General features: G+C 46.1%; 1 protein-coding gene across 2 annotated transcripts in view; it reads right to left on the reverse strand.

Moving 5' to 3' along the window:
- Positions 1–17,804, reverse strand: part of nav3 (neuron navigator 3) — an 838,834-nt gene that overhangs the window by 795,980 nt on the left and 25,050 nt on the right. Inside the window, exon 2 of one of the 2 annotated variants that reach the window (XM_038781098.1) lies at positions 123–230. The exons of the other annotated variant lie outside the window; for it this stretch is intronic. The gene's annotated coding sequence lies outside the window, so the exon portion shown is untranslated. The remainder of the gene's footprint in view (positions 1–122; positions 231–17,804) is intronic. 2 annotated transcript variants of the gene reach the window in all.

Raw genomic sequence — 17,804 nt, forward strand, 5'->3', positions numbered from 1 at the left:
AATATGTTTTTGCAAACGTTATTACGATCTAGGAAGCACTGCCTGGAAATTTCAATTGGAAATTAGATTTATAGCATAGGAGCTTGAAGGAAAAAGCCCGAGAAGTGCAACTAATTAGATACCTCTTTCAAAAAATCCATCGCCGGCACGGTGAGTTTGATGGCTCCCTTCTGTGCTAGTTGATTCTCTGCTATGGGGCAACACTGTTGACTGTAACAGATAGCAGGCTCCTGCAAGTTAACGACACTGTCTGAAAATGAGCAATATTTTAACCACATAATTTGACAGCATTCGCTTCACTGATTGAATGTAATAGCTTCTAAATGTTATTGCCTCTTAATAGTCTCTTACTCGGCCGCAAGGACACACGCCTCTCTTCCCACCTCAGCTGCCACTACCTCAATTTCTCAGCAAATCATTATCAGTCTTCTATCACTATACTGCTGAAACACTTTAATAGTCACATAGATCTGAGAACATTGTCAAGATTAAGAGAAGTACGACTTAGATGTGGATAAGGGGGGGGGGGGGGGTGCTGAAATTCGTTTCGGCCCATTTTCAAGCCTGATTGAGGTAAATACGGACTGTACAGCCCAACTGGATGGACTTGAGGTCAGAACTGAATTGGGCCGGGACATCATTACCATTATCTGGGTGGTATGTTTCCACCAGTTGCGTTGTCACACACAGCACATAGTTATTTTAGGAAGAGTGAATGACGGATCACAATTCAAGTTTAAGAGGTGAAGATTTGGGGAAGGGGTGGGGGGGAGGGTGTGAAATGGGGGGGTGAGGGTGTGGAATGGGGGATGGGGGGAGGGTGTGGAATGGGAATGGGGGGAGGGTGTGGAATGGGGGATGGGGGTAGGGTATGGAATGGGGATGGGGAAGAGGGTGTGGAATGGGGATGGGGGGGAGAGTGTGGAATGGGGGATGGGGGGGAGGGTGTGGAATGGGAATTGGGGGGAGGGTGTGGAATGGGGGATGGGGGTAGGGTGTGGAATGGGGATGGGGAAGAGGGTGTGGAATGGGGGATGGGGGGGAGAGTGTGGAATGGGGGATGGGGGGAGAGTGTGGAATGGGGGGTGGCGGGTGTGTGGAATGGGGGGTGGGGGGGGGGAGGATGAGGAATGGGGGATGGGGGGGGTGGGTGATGTCTGAGGACCGGCAGGAATTCTTGGAAATGCCGAGTGCGCTGGGATATAAGAGCGTCAATCCTACAGGATTAAAAATCAACTCGAGGATGCTGCGGTGATCAACACGGGGGACAGAACAGTGATTAAAACTGCTGGGGGGTCATTTGCTAGCGCGTGAGATTGTGTGAAGATTGAATGATCCAGATTTGTCGAAGTGAAATGAGTTCCATAATCCCAGATCTGAAAGATATGAAAACATTAATGTAACTCCTGTTGTTTCTGAACCATTCCCGTCATTTTTCCATCCTCTGCGTGAAATAGCCAAGACGTTGTTTACTTCCTCTAGATAACTGCATTATTTTCAAGAAGCGTTGCTCGAGTTCTCCCCACTGTAATGGTCAATATTCATCCTTCAACCAACATCGGTCAAACAAAAGTCAGATTATCCAATCATTCTCACATTGTCGTTTGTGGCAGCTCTCGAGATTATATAACAACTTGCATTTATGTAGCACCTCTGCAGCATTGCGAAGCTCACAGGATCACCAGCAGACAAAGTTTAACACTGAGACATCCGAGAGAATAGTAGGAGAGCTGGTGAAAGGCTTGGTCAAAGAGGTAGGTTTTAAGGAGCATTTTAAAAAGAGACAGAGGTTCCATTCCACACTCTCCCCCCCATCCCCCATTCCACACCCTCCCCCCCATCTCCCATTCCAGACCCTCCCCCACCATCCCCCATTCCACCCCCCCCCCCCCCCCCCTTCCCCAAATCTTTAGCGAGGCTATTCCAGGGCATGGGGACTTGGAAACTGAAAGCACGGCCATCAATGGTGGAGCAATTAAAAGCAGGAACGGTCAATAAGCCAACATTGGAGGAGTGAGTGCAGAGACCTGGGGGGGGGGGGGGGGGGGAGTTGTCGGGCTGGAGGAGATTAAGACCCTGGCGGTGGGGATTTGAGACATGGAAGGTTGACCAAGAAAAAAACTGACCATGCGAATAGCTTTTGCAGCTGGAATTAATTTGCATTTAGTTCGACATGGATCAAGTGCCTTATTCTTCCACACATCACTGAAGTGGATCAATTTGCATCTGTGTAGATTGTACATAAATTGGTCAGGAAGGAGCACATTATCAATCAGCTCATCTGCCCCAAGTTAGTCAATCTCAGTATGGATAGGAAAGGAACAGAAGATACAACTTGCATTTATACTCAGTGCTTTTTATGGAGCAAAGAGCTATGCAATCAATGAATTGATTTTCAAGGGAGGCAGTTGCCTAGTGGTATTGTCACTGGATGAGTAATCCAGAGACCCAGCTTAATCCTCTGGGGGCTAGGGTTTGAATCCCACAACGGCAGATGGTGAAATCGGAATTGAATGCATACCTGGAATTAAAAATCTAATGATTTAAAAATATATATTTTTATATTTACAGAGTAACAGCTCAACCTATGATGCACTGGTATTTACATATAAAGTTGTTTCTTATTTACAGAGATTTTTACATGTGGCCTCCCCGTCTGGCTCTCCACCATCACCCGCCCCCCTCCCCTCCCTTCCCGTTGGTCGTCTAGTTTTCCCCGTGTTGGCGTGGGTTTCCTCCGGTTGTTCCAGTTTCCTCCCACAAGTCCCGAAAGACGTGCTGTTAGATGAATTGGACCTTCTGAATTCTCCCTCCGTGTACCCAAACAGGCGCCGGAGTGTGGCGACTAGGGGATTTCCACACTAACTTCATTGCAGTCTCCTTGTGACACTACTGAAGATTATTATTATTAAATAAACAGTAATCGTGTTTACTTTTACAGCCTGGTGACTGTAATTATTGGGCAGATAAGGGCCAAAGACTTTGGGTATTTTTTTGAAGAATTGTTGGTTATGACTCCAGAGCAAGTGGAGCTGGAACTGACCGCGCACCAACCCAGGGTGTTGTAACATAATTTGGGGCCTCGGGTCCTGGGTCTTTGGAACAGTAGCCGACGGAGATGCCAGGTTTGCAGTGATGTAACAGGCGGCTCTGGAAGCTGCTAAGGGATTTCTTCAGGTGGCCGTCTTATCTCTGGTTTATTTAAAACAGCTTCAAAAATACAAGCTAGTCAAATTGGCAGGGGAATTAGAAATAGCTGGAGCAAGGAAGGTGGAGATGATTGAAGCGATGTCTCAACATTTAAATTTGAAAGAGATGCTCGGAACACGTGAGAGCACATGAAGCCGTGTATCATCAAGGTGGGAAACCTGAGCTGGAGACAGTTTGGTTGCAGTTTGAGCATGAAAGGGAACTGAAAAGAATAGAAAAAGAAATGGAGATGCAGCAAAAAGAAATAAAGATGAAACAAAAAAAAGTGGAGATGGAAATGAGGAAGTAAGAATTAGAGAGACATAGAAACGAAAAAGCAAAGGAGAGAGAGGAAAAAACAAAAGAGAGGGACTGGAAAGTGGCAGGGAGCTGCCAGAAATTAGAGGAGAGCTTAATCTTAGAACGTAACCCAGTGGCGATATGTTTAAATTTATACAGGCCCGCCTAAAATCTGAAGAGAAGGAGGTTGAAATATTATTTTAGGGCCTTTGAGGAAATGGCTACACAAATGGAGGGGTCAAGAGAAAAGTGGACATTACCCTGACAGAGTAAACTGACAGGGTGGGAACAGGAAGTTTATGCTTCACTGTCAGAGTCGTAGCCCAAGAATTAAGAAGAATAAAAAATGGCTGTTCTGGATGCATATGAATTTGTTCCTGAAGCATATAGGCAAAAGTTTCGGGATTTAAGGGTACAGCCGGGACAGACGTATACCGAACTTGAAAGGGTTAAGCAGAGTGATTTCAATAGATGGGTACGAGCATTGGAAGTTGCAGCTACCTATGAGGCTCTGAGAGAGGTCATTCCCTTAGAGGCATTTAAATATTCCCTACTTTGTACAATAAGAACCCAGAGGGGAAGGCTGCTAGGCAGGCAGCAATTATGATCGATGATTATGAGCCACTCCAGAAATGTAAACCTCTGTTCCATCACCCCCATCATTTTGAAAAGGATAAGAAGTGAGATAGTGAAAGGAAGGGTGGTAGCCAAGGAAAGAATGGATGACTGGGATTTCTCCGAGATCTCCTCCTCAAACCAGGAAGGAAGGTACTGAGGGTGAAGGTGAGGCTTGAAAGCCTAGATGTTGCCATCACACTATGGTGGGACACCTTTGTGCAGCATGTTGGAAGGTGCAAGGAAAGCCCATGGGAGTGGTGGGAGTTCATAAGGAGGATCCCAAAAAGGGAACAAAAGTGGAGAATGGTACAGGGCAGACTGTAGCTAATTGGACTTAGGAGACCTGAAATAAACACTGCTGTGGGTGCAGGTAAGAAGAAAGAGGCGGACGAGAGATAGATTGGATTTTTGTCAAAAGGGAAGATCACGGGCGGGATTCTGATCCTGAGGCTAAGTGTTGACTCTGTCGTTAGCGCCGTCGCGTTTCTTGACGGCGTCAACATGGCCTCAGGTGCAACAATTCAGACCCCTACAGGGGGCCAGCACGGCACTAGAATGACCCACACCGCTCCAGCTGCCAATCCCCGGTGTCAGATGGGCGCCGCGGGCCTGCGCATGCTCAGTGGGGCCGGTACCAATGCGCGCATGCGCAGTGGGACCGGCGCGATTGCCGTGCATGTGCAGTAGCCCCCTTCTCCGAGCTGGCCCCGACGCAACATGGCGTAGGGATATAGGGGCCAGAACGGAACAAAAGAGGCCTCCAGCCCAAGAGGCCGGCCCGCTGATCGGTAAGCTCTGATCGCGGGCCAGGCCACAGTGGGGCCGAAATCCCCTCCCCACCACCAGGCCGCCTCCACATGCATCCACACCAAAAGTCCCGCCGCCTAAGAGCAGGTGTGGACGGTGCTGGCGGTACTCGGCTTTTTTAGCATGGCCGCTCGGCCCATCCCGGGCCGAGAATTGCCGGGGGGGGGGCCGTAGAGCGGCCCCCAACTGCCCCGGCGCCAATGGCACCGATTCTCCGCTCTCCAGAGATTCAGCAGACCGGCAGTGGCGTGGCGCAATTCGCGCTAGTCCTGCCGATTCTCCGGCCTGACCCAGGGGTGAGAGAATCCCGCCCCATCTCATTTTCCTCAACTGGTGTAGCAAAAACCCATAACTATGTTAAAGAACACAGGGGCTACTCAAACTCTCTTACTGGAGATGTGGAAAATGCTGTTCCTATCAAACAACATCCATATAGACTTAACCCTTTAAAATTGGCACAGGTTAACAGAGAGATTGAGAGTACGCTGAAAAATGAAGTGGGTTGCAGCCAATGGAGCTCACCCATAGTGATGGTACCTAAACCAGACGGTACCCAACGGTTGTGTGTGGACTATCGAAAGGTGAATGCAGTTACAAGAAGGGACTCTTACCCTATCCCACGTTTGAAGGATTGCATTGAGAAAGTGGGACAATCTGCTTTTATTTCCAACTTCCAGACGTGGAAAGAACATTTAAAACATTGTATGGAGTTCTTCGGTCGACTTCAGGAGGCGGGTTTGGTGATGAACCTCGCTGAAAGTGAATTTGGAGAAGCCTGAATCACTTTCCTTGAGGAGTTTCCGATACCCTCAAGACAAAGAGAAATAATGCGATTTCTTAGCATCAGTGGATTTGATCGAACCTTTGTGAAAAAGCTTTGTGGCATGATTACTCCGCTGATGGACTTGCCAAAGAAACGTCAAAAATTTCAATGGACCGCAGACTTTCAACAGGCATGTGGCAATGTTTATTCCATGAATTCAACTTAAACTTTTTCAATAAACATTGGATCACTTACCACCCCTTACTTCAAAGATAACCCCGAAAATAATACAACACTAAATAATCCCTCAAAATGTTCCTTCAAACCTCCAAAAGACTTAACACCTTTAAACAGAAACACATCAGGTTAAAGACATTACTATTGAGTTTAAATCACCCAAATGATTCAGAGATAGTCTTTCCTGGCAGAGATCACCGCAGATTCAGCTCACTGCAAACACAGACACACCCAAGCTCTTTTTCTTCATGCAGCTCCCAGCAAACCAGCCAGGCACTTTTCAGCTGTTCTCTCAAACTGAAACTAAAAGCAGAAGTGAGCTCAACTCAGCTACCCCCGCATCACTTCAGTAATATGAGCTGCTCCATTTCTTTAAGGTACATTGCTTAAACATTTCTTAAAGGTACTCTCACATGACATGGTTAAGAAATTCCCAGTGGACGGAGTAGACTTACTTTTGGTGAATAATTTGGCAGGAGTAAAGGTGGTAGCTTCACCTATGATTACTGAGATTCCGAGGGGAGTACTGCAGATAGCACATGAGATACCAACGGTAGGGCATGTGGGAATTAGGGACATTTATTGTGCATTAAATTACTCAAAGAAAGAAATGTTGAAAGACATTGACCACATATCAAATGACAATGGTAGCAAATCTGATTCTTGTTGACACTGATGAAATTAGTTCTACGCGAATGATTCCTCCCAGAGATTTGTCGAAGATAAAATCTAGTAATGTCCACTTTTCTCTTGGCCACTTTAATTCTAACCAGATTCTGAGAACTCCAAGACCGAAGGTGACCATAAGAAAGAGGAGTCCGAATTTAATAGTAATGACAGTGATAAAGAGTCAGAGGAGAGTTATGAATCCGATTTAGTTTCTGATTATGAAGTAATAATAAACAGCTGTTACTGAATAAAGTAATTCTTCCAAAGTTAAAAAAGAAGACAGCAAATTGGAAGAAGAAATTGAATTGGACATTTCCAGAAGTAATTTGTTACAGCCCGTTCCAGTAACCCATTGCCATTCACTTCAGGTGCAAATATTTCCCCGAGCATGCCTGGTTTGAAGGAAAATATACATAATAGCATGGCAATAGTCATTCAGGATGAGGGCAGCAAGGACTGGGCGTGCTACCAGGCGAATATCTGGCTAACCCACATTCTTTTCAAGGCCCACAGTGCCTCTTTAAGGTAAAGGAAGCAGATAGTCGAGGAGATGAAACAATCAGTGATCAATTCCATTTAAAAATGAAGGAGAAGGTGTGTGGAGAACCATGTAGTGATTCTGCCACCGCACCTGTTAACAACAACCAGAAAGTTTGTGGAGTCAATAACGTGCTGTCCTCTGATTCGGAAGGTAAAAAAGAACAGTTGAAATCTGGGAAGCACAAGTTGTTTCAGTCCGTTTTACTAATTGGGGATAAGGATGCGATTACAGAGTCTCCGATAAGGAGTAGAAGCTGTAAAACAAAGAATGGTACTTGTTGCTGAAAGTAACCATGTGCAGGAAAAGGGAGAATGTACAGCTGGAGGAGCTGAAGACTGTTTATTAATTAAAAGTGACCCAAATATTTCCCTCAGCATTGACAATACTACTTGTAGTTTGGTTGCAGGAGGTCCTCAAAATTTGGTTATACATTAATTGGACAATCAGAAAAGACTGGCTGCATTATATGAGAGACAAAAAGAGACAGAAATGCAGAAGAAACTCATTCAGGGTGGCCTCTCTAATTTGGATCGACAGAAACCCGACAAAGAGAAGCACATTCTCTTTGATTTTGAGGAAGTGAGTGAACAAAAGGCTGTTTGCAAATATCAGAAGGAGTTCTGAAACCAAAGATGCCAAACTATCAACCGAAGAACAGAGAGAAAATATAGTAAAGATACCAAAAGGTTATGGACAGAATTTTTGGGCAACACCAGGGGCATTCCATTAACTAACCATCACATATGAACCTCAGAGCCCATAAAGCCACATCTGCCTCGACTAAAACCATGGAGTCAGGCTCAGTTAGAGACTGAAATACAGTGCATGTTGGACATGTTGCGGAAACAAACAGAAACACAGTGGTCCGCAGAACACTAAGTAGAGTTTGGGAGATTGGAGACCATGTTTGTGGGCGAACCGGTGTTGGTCACCTTGGACTTTTCCAGACCATTTAAAATGTTCACAGATGCCAGTGACGTGAGAGTAGGGGCAGTGCTACTACAAGACAACGGTGCAGAAACAGAGAGGCTTGTGATTTTTTGGAGGGAGGGGAAACCAAGTTTGTGTCAAAGAAAGTACTCCGACGGGCAGCACGGTGGCCTAGTGGTTAGCACAACCGCCTCACGGCGCTGAGGTCCCAGGTTCGATCCCGGCTCTGGGTCACTGTCTGTGTGGAGTTTGTACATTCTCCCCGTGTCTGCGTGGGTTTCGCCCCCACAACCCAAAAATGTGCAGAGTAGGTGGATTGGCCACGCTAAATTGCCCCTTAATTGGAAAAAATAATTGGGTAATCTAAATTTATAAAAAAAAAGAAAGTACTCCACCATTGAAAAAGAAGTCTTAGCCTTGCTACTAGCCCTTCAGCACTTTGAAGTATATGCCCAACATGACAATAAACAAAGCTTAGCTTACACAGACCATAATCCACTTGCATTTGTAGAGACGTTTAAAACCTGGAACGTAAGGTTATTCTGTTGGAGTTTATTATTACAACAGTTCAATGTCAAAATTGTATACATCGCCGGAAAGGATAATGTGATTGCAAATGCTTTGTCACACGTTTAAGGGCTGACTAGTTACCGATGTAGAGACTGGGAAAGGAACTTGTACAATGGGAATGGATATGTGTTTGTGGTTTATATCTTGCGCACCTCATAATGAATCATCCGTGAGCTGAAGTCTCATTATTTTGGGGAGGGAGGTATGCAAGGGTCCATCTTGTTTATTCCCTTATTTCCCTTTATTTTTATTTTGTTGTTGTTATTGTTGATCCATGGATGATTAAGAGACATGCCTCTTTAAGGCAAGCAGTCTGCATCTTTAATTCAAGCAGAAGAATCCGGAAGTCACAGATGAGATTACTTTGCTAGTCTGTGCTGGTTTCAACAGCAGCTGCAGACAGGTCGGCACTAGCGGGAGAGAGATGGGATTGGACTCGGTTTGATTGATTGGCTGGTGGCCAATGAATGGGCCCAAGAGGCCTTACTCTGTCTGGTAAGAGGTGGTGATTTGATCCTATCCCAGTGGAATGGTTTCAGGGTCCCATGGAGTTTCAGTTTTGATGCTGGCACCACAGAGGCGGGTTTGGCAGGGGCTGGTTTAGAACGCTGGGCTAAAACACTAGCTTTTAAAGCAGACCAAGACAGACCAGCAGCACGGTGTTCAATTCCCATACCAGCTTCCCTGAAGAGGTGTCAGAACGTGGCGACTAGGGGCTTTTCAGAGGCTGCTGTGAGTGCGACCTCTCTCTCCAGAAAAGCTGTGAGTACTGCATTCTTTAAACTGCAGAGAACCTGAATGAATTAATCTGCAAATAAGACCAATACAAGCTGCAAACTGAGACATTAACCTGCAAGCTTGCTGTGAAGAAAGGTGTGCTAAAATAACATCATATGAAACAAAGATTCTTTTTCCTTTTATGTATGATTTTTACCCCTTCTTGTAACATTTCCCCCTCAAGACCAATTAGGGATGTGCAATTCGATTCACCCCACATGATATCAAGAAATGTCTGATGGCATTGGATACTGCAACGCCTATGGGCCCTGACAATATTTCTGGCAGTAGTACCAAAGATTTGTGCTCCCAAACCTGCTGGGTCCCTAGCCAAGCTGTCCGGTACAGCTACAAGACTGGCATCTACCCGGCAATGTGGAAAATTTCCCAGGTGTGTCCTGTACACAAAAAGCAGGACAAATCAAACCCGGCCAATTACTGCCCTATCAGTCTACTCTGAATCATCAGTAAAGTGATCATCAGTAAAGGGATCATCAACAGTGCTATCAAGCGGCACTTACTTCGTTATAACCTGCTCACTGATGCTCAGTTTGAGTTCTGCCAATGTTACTCAGCTCCTGACATAATGACCTTGGTTCAAACATGGACAAAAGAGCTGAACCCCAGAGGTGAGGTGAGAGCGACCGCCCATGACATCAAGGCAGCATTTGATTGTGTATGGCATCAAGGAGCCCGAGCAAAACTGGACCCAATGGTAATCAGGGGGAAAACACTCCACTGGTTGGAGTCATACCTTTTTTTTTATAAATGTTTTTATTCAGTTTTCGTATTTTATATTGAACAAATTACAAATTGTTAGGAGAGAGAAAAAAAAACAAACAAAAACAAACACGCAAAAATTAACACACATATTTACAGGTAAGCATCTTCGTAGTAGTAACTGCGCCCCCCCCCCCCCCCCCCCCCCCCTCAACATGTTTATTTAGCTTGGTTTTGGGCCTTAGCTAGCCATCGAACCCCCGTAACGAACCTGTAGCCCCCCCCCCCCCTCCCGCTACCTTCCCCCGACTATTCTTCCTCTTGTACATTGGCCACAAATAGGTCCCGGAACAGTTGCATGAATGGCTCCCACGTTCTGTGGAAGCCGTCGTCCGACCCTCGGATGGCAAATTTGATTTTCTCCATTTGGAGAGATTCCGAGAGGTCGGACAGCCAGTCCGCAGCTCTGGGCGGTGCTGCTGACCGCCAGCCAAACAGGATTCTACGGCGGGCGATCAGGGAGGCAAAGGCAAGGGCATCCGCCCTCCTCCCCAGGAATAGATCTGGCTGTTCTGAAACCCCGAAGACCGCCACTATCGGGCATGGCTCCACCCTCACTCCCACCACTTTGGACATTACCTCGAAGAAGGCTGTCCAGTACTCCACGAGTCTGGGGCAGGACCAGAACATGTGGGCGTGGTTGGCCGGGCCTCTTTGGCACCGTTCACATCTGTCTTCCACCTCCGGGAAGAACCTACTCATACGGGTTCTTGTTAAGTGGGCTCTATGTACCACTTTTAGTTGCGTCAGGCTGAGCCTTGCGCACGTGGAGGTGGAGTTGACCCTATGCAGTGCTTCGCTCCAGAGTCCCCACCCGATCTCCATCCCCAGGTCGTCCTCCCATTTCCTCCTTGTTGCGTCCAGTACGGTGTCGTCCCTATCTACCAGTCGGTCATACATGTCACTACAGTTCCCTTTCTCTAGGATACTTGCGTCCAGTAGGTCTTCCAGTAGTGTCTGTCGTGGCGGTTGTGGGTACGTCCTTGTCTCCTTTCGTAGGAAGTTTTTGAGCTGCAGGTACCGTAGCTCGTTCCCCCCAGCTAGCTGAAATTTCTCTGTCAGTTCGTCCAGTGTTGCGATCCTGTCGTCCGTGTACAGGTCCCTGACTGTCAGTGTCCCCCCGTCCTGCCTCCACCTTTTGAAGGTGGCGTCGGTCAGTGCTGGTTTGAACCTATGGTTGTTGCAGATGGGAGCCCTGTTCGACATTTTGGTCAGGCCAAGTTGCTGCCGCAGTTGGTTCCAGGATTGGAGGGTGGCTGTCACCACTGGGCTGCTGGAGTGTTTTTTGGGTGGGGATGGGAGTGCTGCCGTGGCGAGGGCCCGGAGGGAGGTTCCCATGCAGGAGGCCTCCTCCGCACGCACCCACTCAGCTTCTGGCTCCTGGATCCATCCCCTTACTCGCTCGGCTGTTGCTGCCCAGTGGTAGAGTTGTAGATTCGGGAGGGCTAACCCTCCCCTGGTTTTTGTTTTTTGTAAGACCTTCTTTGGGATCCTAGCATTTTTACCCCCCCATACGAACGCCATGATGAGTTTGTCCAGCGCTTTGAAAAAGGCCTTGGGGATGTAGATCGGAATGGATCTAAACAGGAAGAGGAACCTGGGCAGTACGTTCATTTTGATCGTCTGAACTCTCCCCGCGAGGGAGAGCGGGAGTGTGTTCCATCTTTGCAGGTCCTTTTTAACTTCCTCCGTCAGGCTGGTGAGGTTCCATTTGTGGATCCCTTTCCAGTCATGGGCTATTTGGATCCCCAGGTAGCGGAATTTATGTCGGGCTTGTTTGAACGGCAGCCCCTTTAGTGCTGCCCCCCCCCCCCCCTTGCGGGTGTAATGGGAAGATCTCACTTTTGCTCATGTTGGGTTGGAGTCATACCTAACCAAAAAGAAGATGGTGTGGTTGTTGGAAGTCAGTCATCTCAGTCCTGGTACATCACTGCAGGAGTTCTTACCATATCATAGAATTTACAGTGCAGAAGGAGGCCATTCAGCCCATTGAGTCTGCACCGGCCCTACTTAAGACCAAGCCTCCATCCTATCCCCATAAACCAGTAACTCCACTTAATATTTTGGGCAAAGGGGAAATTTATCATGTCCAATCTACCTAACCTACACATCTTTGGATTGTGGAAGGAAACCGGAGCACCTGGAGGAAACCCATGCAGAAACGGGACGAAAGTGCAAACTCCCTACCGACAGTCGCCGAGGCTGGAATTGAACCTGGGTCTCTGGAGCTGTGAGGCAGCAGTGCTAACCACTTTTATACAAAGATATTTAGTAAGTGTCTCCACCTTCCAAAATGTCCAAGTCTCACACCCATACAAAAGAAAACACTCCAAATCAACCTCTTTACAAGTTGCTTCTTGGGTTGTTTATTCAATCAAAAACTGTCTCTTCTTACTAATATGGCCTTTCCCATTGCCATCCCTATTCTTACTTTTTGGTACACCTTCCATCTGCAGACATTATGAAACAAAAAACAGCAGCAACAAGGGACATGCAATTCAAAACTAAATTCATTGGACCTCAGGAGTAGCAGCTTACCTGCTTAATGGTGCTGCAAATGCAATGAAAGATGATGGCTGATGTTCTGTGAAATGGATTCGTTCCTCAATTTGATTTGCAACCAAAAGTCAGCATTTGATTCAACATATTTTGATGGATGATAGCAAATTGATGGTCTATTGTGGAAATGAAAATTAGGAGAGATGTGAAGTGGGCCGAGGGCCCACTATTATCCATTTTAGCACTATCACACTAAGTTACATTACTGCCTTGGTCTCCAACACACCAGAATTTTAATTTTAAAAGTACAACCGTCTGCTCATTAACAAAAACAGCAGCTTGTGAATTGAAGGCCGGTTCTACTGGCCAACTCTACATTGAGGCAGTGGAGACAGTGGTTATCTTGATGGTATTGTGGGAAACAATGCTTTGTTGAGAGGCACAGTTCATGTTAATGGCTGGCACCCTTGAGATAGTTTAATTACAGCTGTAATGATGGAAAAATGATCCGAGTGAAAAAATCAGACAGGCATTTTTTAAAATTACAAATTGATTTCACATGCAAAACAATTCATTTTAAAGCAACAATCCCTGTTTTGTTCAGACAGAAAACTAGGTAGAGTAAGATTTTCTTTCAATTATGCATTTGTATAGCACTTTTCACAATTGCTTGGGCATCCCAAACTGCCAATAAACACTTTCGGAGTGTGGTCACAATCCAACGCAGGAAACACAGCAGAAAATCTGCAACTGCAAAATCCCACAAATTGCAAAGAGGTAACAACAAATTCATCAGTTTTAATGATGTTGGCTGTCTTAAATATTGGCCACGGCACTGGGGAGAATGGCCGTAGAACGGACTTTGATTTAACATTCCAACCTAAAAGTGGCTCCTCCAACAGTGCAGCACTCCCTCAGTACTCCACTGGGAGTGTCAGTCTCGCTCATGGGCTAAAGGCCCTGGATTGGTCTTGAGTCCATAAGTAAGGTAGGGAAATTCACCATAGTCCCAGATGACCATAGGCTGCTTTCCCCTTTTGAGCAGGGAGAGCTGACTGGTGGTGATTTAACCTGAGGATCATCACACCTCAGGCGAAGGGAAAGGTTGAGAAGACGGGGCCTTCATGAATAACCTCACAACCCTCTGACTGAGAGGTGAGAGAGCTGATAACTGAGTCACACCGAGCAACGGATGGAATGGCTAAAATCCCTCTTGGGTAGGACAAAAGGAGAAGGGGTGGGGAGGGTAAGAAGGTTTTAATCAGGATTCTCTGTCCATGTGTGCAGCAGGCCAGTTGATCTTCTCTGTGCATGATGTCCAGACAGCCATGTTTATAATGTAAACTGACCATGTAAACTTGTCACACAGTAATTACATCCTCCTACCAGCAGAGGCACTGAAGCACAGTCACTGACCATAAGAGAGCTGAAATTACAGCGTGACAAGTTTACATGGGCTATTCTCATTGTCTAAATGCTGACAGAGGATTCTATAATTGTGATAGGAAATTAAAGACAGAATAAACTAAAATGACGATTGAATCAGATCTGGATGCCATAGCCCTCTAGCCCCGAACCTTATTTCAGTGGAAGACTTTACATTATTAATTCTTTCCAATAGCATCAGAGATCGACCAATAAATATGTTCACTGGGAATTTTCTAAAGCATTCTCCTAATTGACTCTCATAATTTCACTGGAAGATCTGCAGAAACCTCATTTATCCAAAGGTTTCACCAGTTTCCTGCCAAAAATACAGCTGCCTGTCTGTCGAAACAACCACCAGGAAATTTCCAGTCAGTGTGTGATATCTATGAAAGTGTAACTTGATACTGATTAATAATAATCCCTTATTGTCACAAGTAGGCTTCAATGAAGTTACTGTGAAAAGTCCCTGGTCGCCACATTCCGGCACCTGTCCGGGGAGGCCGATACGGGAATTGCACCCGTGCTGCTGCCTTGTTCTGCATTACAAGCCAGCAGTTTAGCCCACTGTGCTAAACCAGCCCCTTATTACTCATCTTGCGAAAGGAATACTAATTCAGAGAAAAGATTAAGATGAACCTTTCACCCAAACACATGATCAGATGACTTTTTCGCTTCGTTGCAGTTCATGACAATGTTACAGGAAATTTAAATCTCCAGCAAATCATTAAGTGTTGAATTCACCATTCTAAATATACAAAAACATCATCTGTATCGCCATCAAATTGATGCAGTTTCTACAAAGTACCAGAGTGAACTCAATTTCTTCTGTTGGAATATGTTTACAGCAGAAGTCAGGTACAGCAGAATGTAGTTATGTCTGCTAAATGTCTCAATAATCAAACTAAGTGGGTTTGAGGGAAATATCCGGAACCTTTCTATCACTGTTATTAACTATAATTCAGAAGGTATGGAACTATTCCATCCATGGCTACGACACTGAGTGAATGGCATATGATGAAGAATACACAAGATTTGGGATTTGATCAAACGGCCTCGTCACACCCGACTCGGTGACCCGATGAGACCTCTAAATTTCGCAAGCGGCCTCTTGTGAGATTTGCGATAGTCCGAACACCTTGCGAGATCTCGTTAGATCTAGTGAGACATCACCCTCATATTTAAGTGAGCCATTAGACTCAGTTGAATATGTTGCCACCCGATTCTCATGAAACCCGGGAACTAATGCCCAACCAGGGAGACCTCGCCATGGTGCTGTTTAGCACTGGTCCACACAAATGTAGCCCACAGGTATGGCACCTGGGGGGAAGAGGTGGGTCTCCCAGGTCATCGGATGTCCTCGCATGGTCAGGCTCCTGGCAGGGTGGTGCCTTTGCACTCCTGCTGCCATCCAGGCACCTTGGCATTGCCAGCCTGGCACCATGGCACTTCCACCCTGACACTTCCAGGATGCCCAGCTGGCACTGACAGGTTGGCAAGGGTACTGCCAGGAATGATGCCAAGCTGGCTGTGCTATGTTGCCTGGTGTCAGGTTGCTTATGCCAGGGATCAGGTCCAGTGGTGCCCTGCCTTTAAGAAGTGGTGCGAAGGGGGCTTGAGGACCCCCTAAGACAGGGGTGGGCAAACTACGGCCCGCGGGCCGCATGCGGCCCGCCAAAGGTATTTCTGCGGCCCTCCAAGTCATTAAAAAAAAATTTTTTTTTTTAAATTTTTTTAAGGTTAATGGGGGGGCTGTTGGGTTACTTACTGGTATAGGGTGGATACGTTGACTTGAGTAGGATGATCATTGCTCGGCACAACGTCGAGGGCCGAAGGGCCTGTACTGTGCTGTACTGTTCTATGTTCTGTATGAGGCGCCCAGAATCATAACCGGGTGAAGTAATTATTTTACTTAATATACTATGCGGCCCTTTGTGAATTGTGAATTTTTGAATGTGGCCCTTGCACGGAAAAGTTTGCCCACCCCTGCCCTAAGAGGAAGGTTCAGGCAGTGTGGGGGAGTTTCCAGAGGCTGCGGTGTGGTGTCCGAGTGGGATCAAAAGATCGGGGCGGCAATTAAAAATTTCACCCTGATCTCTTCCTGCACTGACTAAGGTAAGTGCAGCCTTGGTTGGGCGTTCCCGACTGAGGCTAGAAAAATAAAGGGGGCCCCGTTTGATAGCGGGTCGTTCCTGGCGCTGCAGGCAACAAGACCCCCACTATACACTCCCAAAACAGGACTCTGTTTCTGGCTCGTTAAATCGCGCCCTTGTGATTCAGTGTAAAGTGAAAACAACTTAATATAATTGCTGCTGTAACAAAAAGCTTCAAAAGGATTATTCACATTCATGATCAGCAAGAAAAGAAATACTTGTGCTCCAGTCTCGGGACACAGACTGGAGGCTTGCAGTATTTAACAAAAGGAATTTATTGACAAAAGCTAAAAGCAGTTAGATAACAAACACAGAACACTATATAACAGGTTACTCTTCAGCATCCTGGTCCACACTGCCCAGGGTCCTGCTCGCTCCCAGGGCAACGTGTAAACTCACCATTAGCCGGGGTTCATGCGCTCCTGTGCAATTGGCCCAGAGCTCTTCATGTGGTCAGTGGAGCGCTCCTCTCCCCCCGCGCCCCCCCCCCCCCCCCCCCCATTACCTAAAGGGACCACGCTACGACACATCTATATATTTTGTTCAATATGTCAGTGCTTTCCATGTCTTTTGGAGGTAGGAAATGTATAAACAGACCCAAAAGCCCAACAGAACATAAAACTGCTCTGACAGCACAAGTTGCTTCAGGTCCTGTTACCCATTTTATTTTTTTACAAAGTTGAACCAACACAAACTAAGCTACATAGACAGTGGGAATGAAAAAGGTGACACTCCTGAACAGTGTTACTGTATCTAAATGTGCTTCAACAGTGTGATGCCACATTTGTGGAAGTTATATGTACATTCTTTTCATCTTTGTAATTTATGTGGAATGGTTAAAAATGCTCATCTCTCTACACAGCGGAGCTGCTTTATACTGTGTCCCCAGATTCAGTTCAGGCAAGACCTGAGTTCTGTATGTATAGGGAGGCCAGGAACATAAAATCAGAAAGTGTTAGGAAATAGAATTGGTTTAAGTAATTTAGATTTGTTTTTGTGGGTATTAGAAATAAGATATAGTTTTAAGTAACTTCAATTTTGTGTTCCTGTATTCAAAAGGGTTAATGACTTCAGTGCGGTATAGATGCATGCATGGTAATCAGGGTTACGACGTGAAAGCAAACAGAGCTTAATGGAGTTTAATCCGGACAAATGTTAGGTAATGCATTTTGGAAGGTCTAATGCACGTAGGGAATATACAGTGAATGGTAGAACCCTCAAGAGTATTGACAGTCAGAGAGATCGAGGTATGCAGGTCCACAGGTCACTGAAAGGGGCAACACAGGTGGAGAAGATAGTCAAGAAGGTATACGGCATGCTTGCCTTCATTGGCAATAAGAATTGAGTATAAGAATTGGCAAGTCATGTTGCAGCTGTATAGAACCTTAGTTAGGCCACACTTGGAGTATAGTGTTCAATTCTGGTCACCACACTACCAGAAGGATGTGGAGGCTTTAGAGGGGGTGCAGAAGAGATTTACCAGGATGTTGCCTGGTATGGAGGGCATTAGCTATGAGGAGCGGTTGAATAAACTTGGATTGTTGTC

This window comes from Scyliorhinus canicula, chromosome 20 (assembly GCF_902713615.1).
Source record: "Scyliorhinus canicula chromosome 20, sScyCan1.1, whole genome shotgun sequence".
NCBI lineage: Eukaryota > Metazoa > Chordata > Chondrichthyes > Carcharhiniformes > Scyliorhinidae > Scyliorhinus > Scyliorhinus canicula.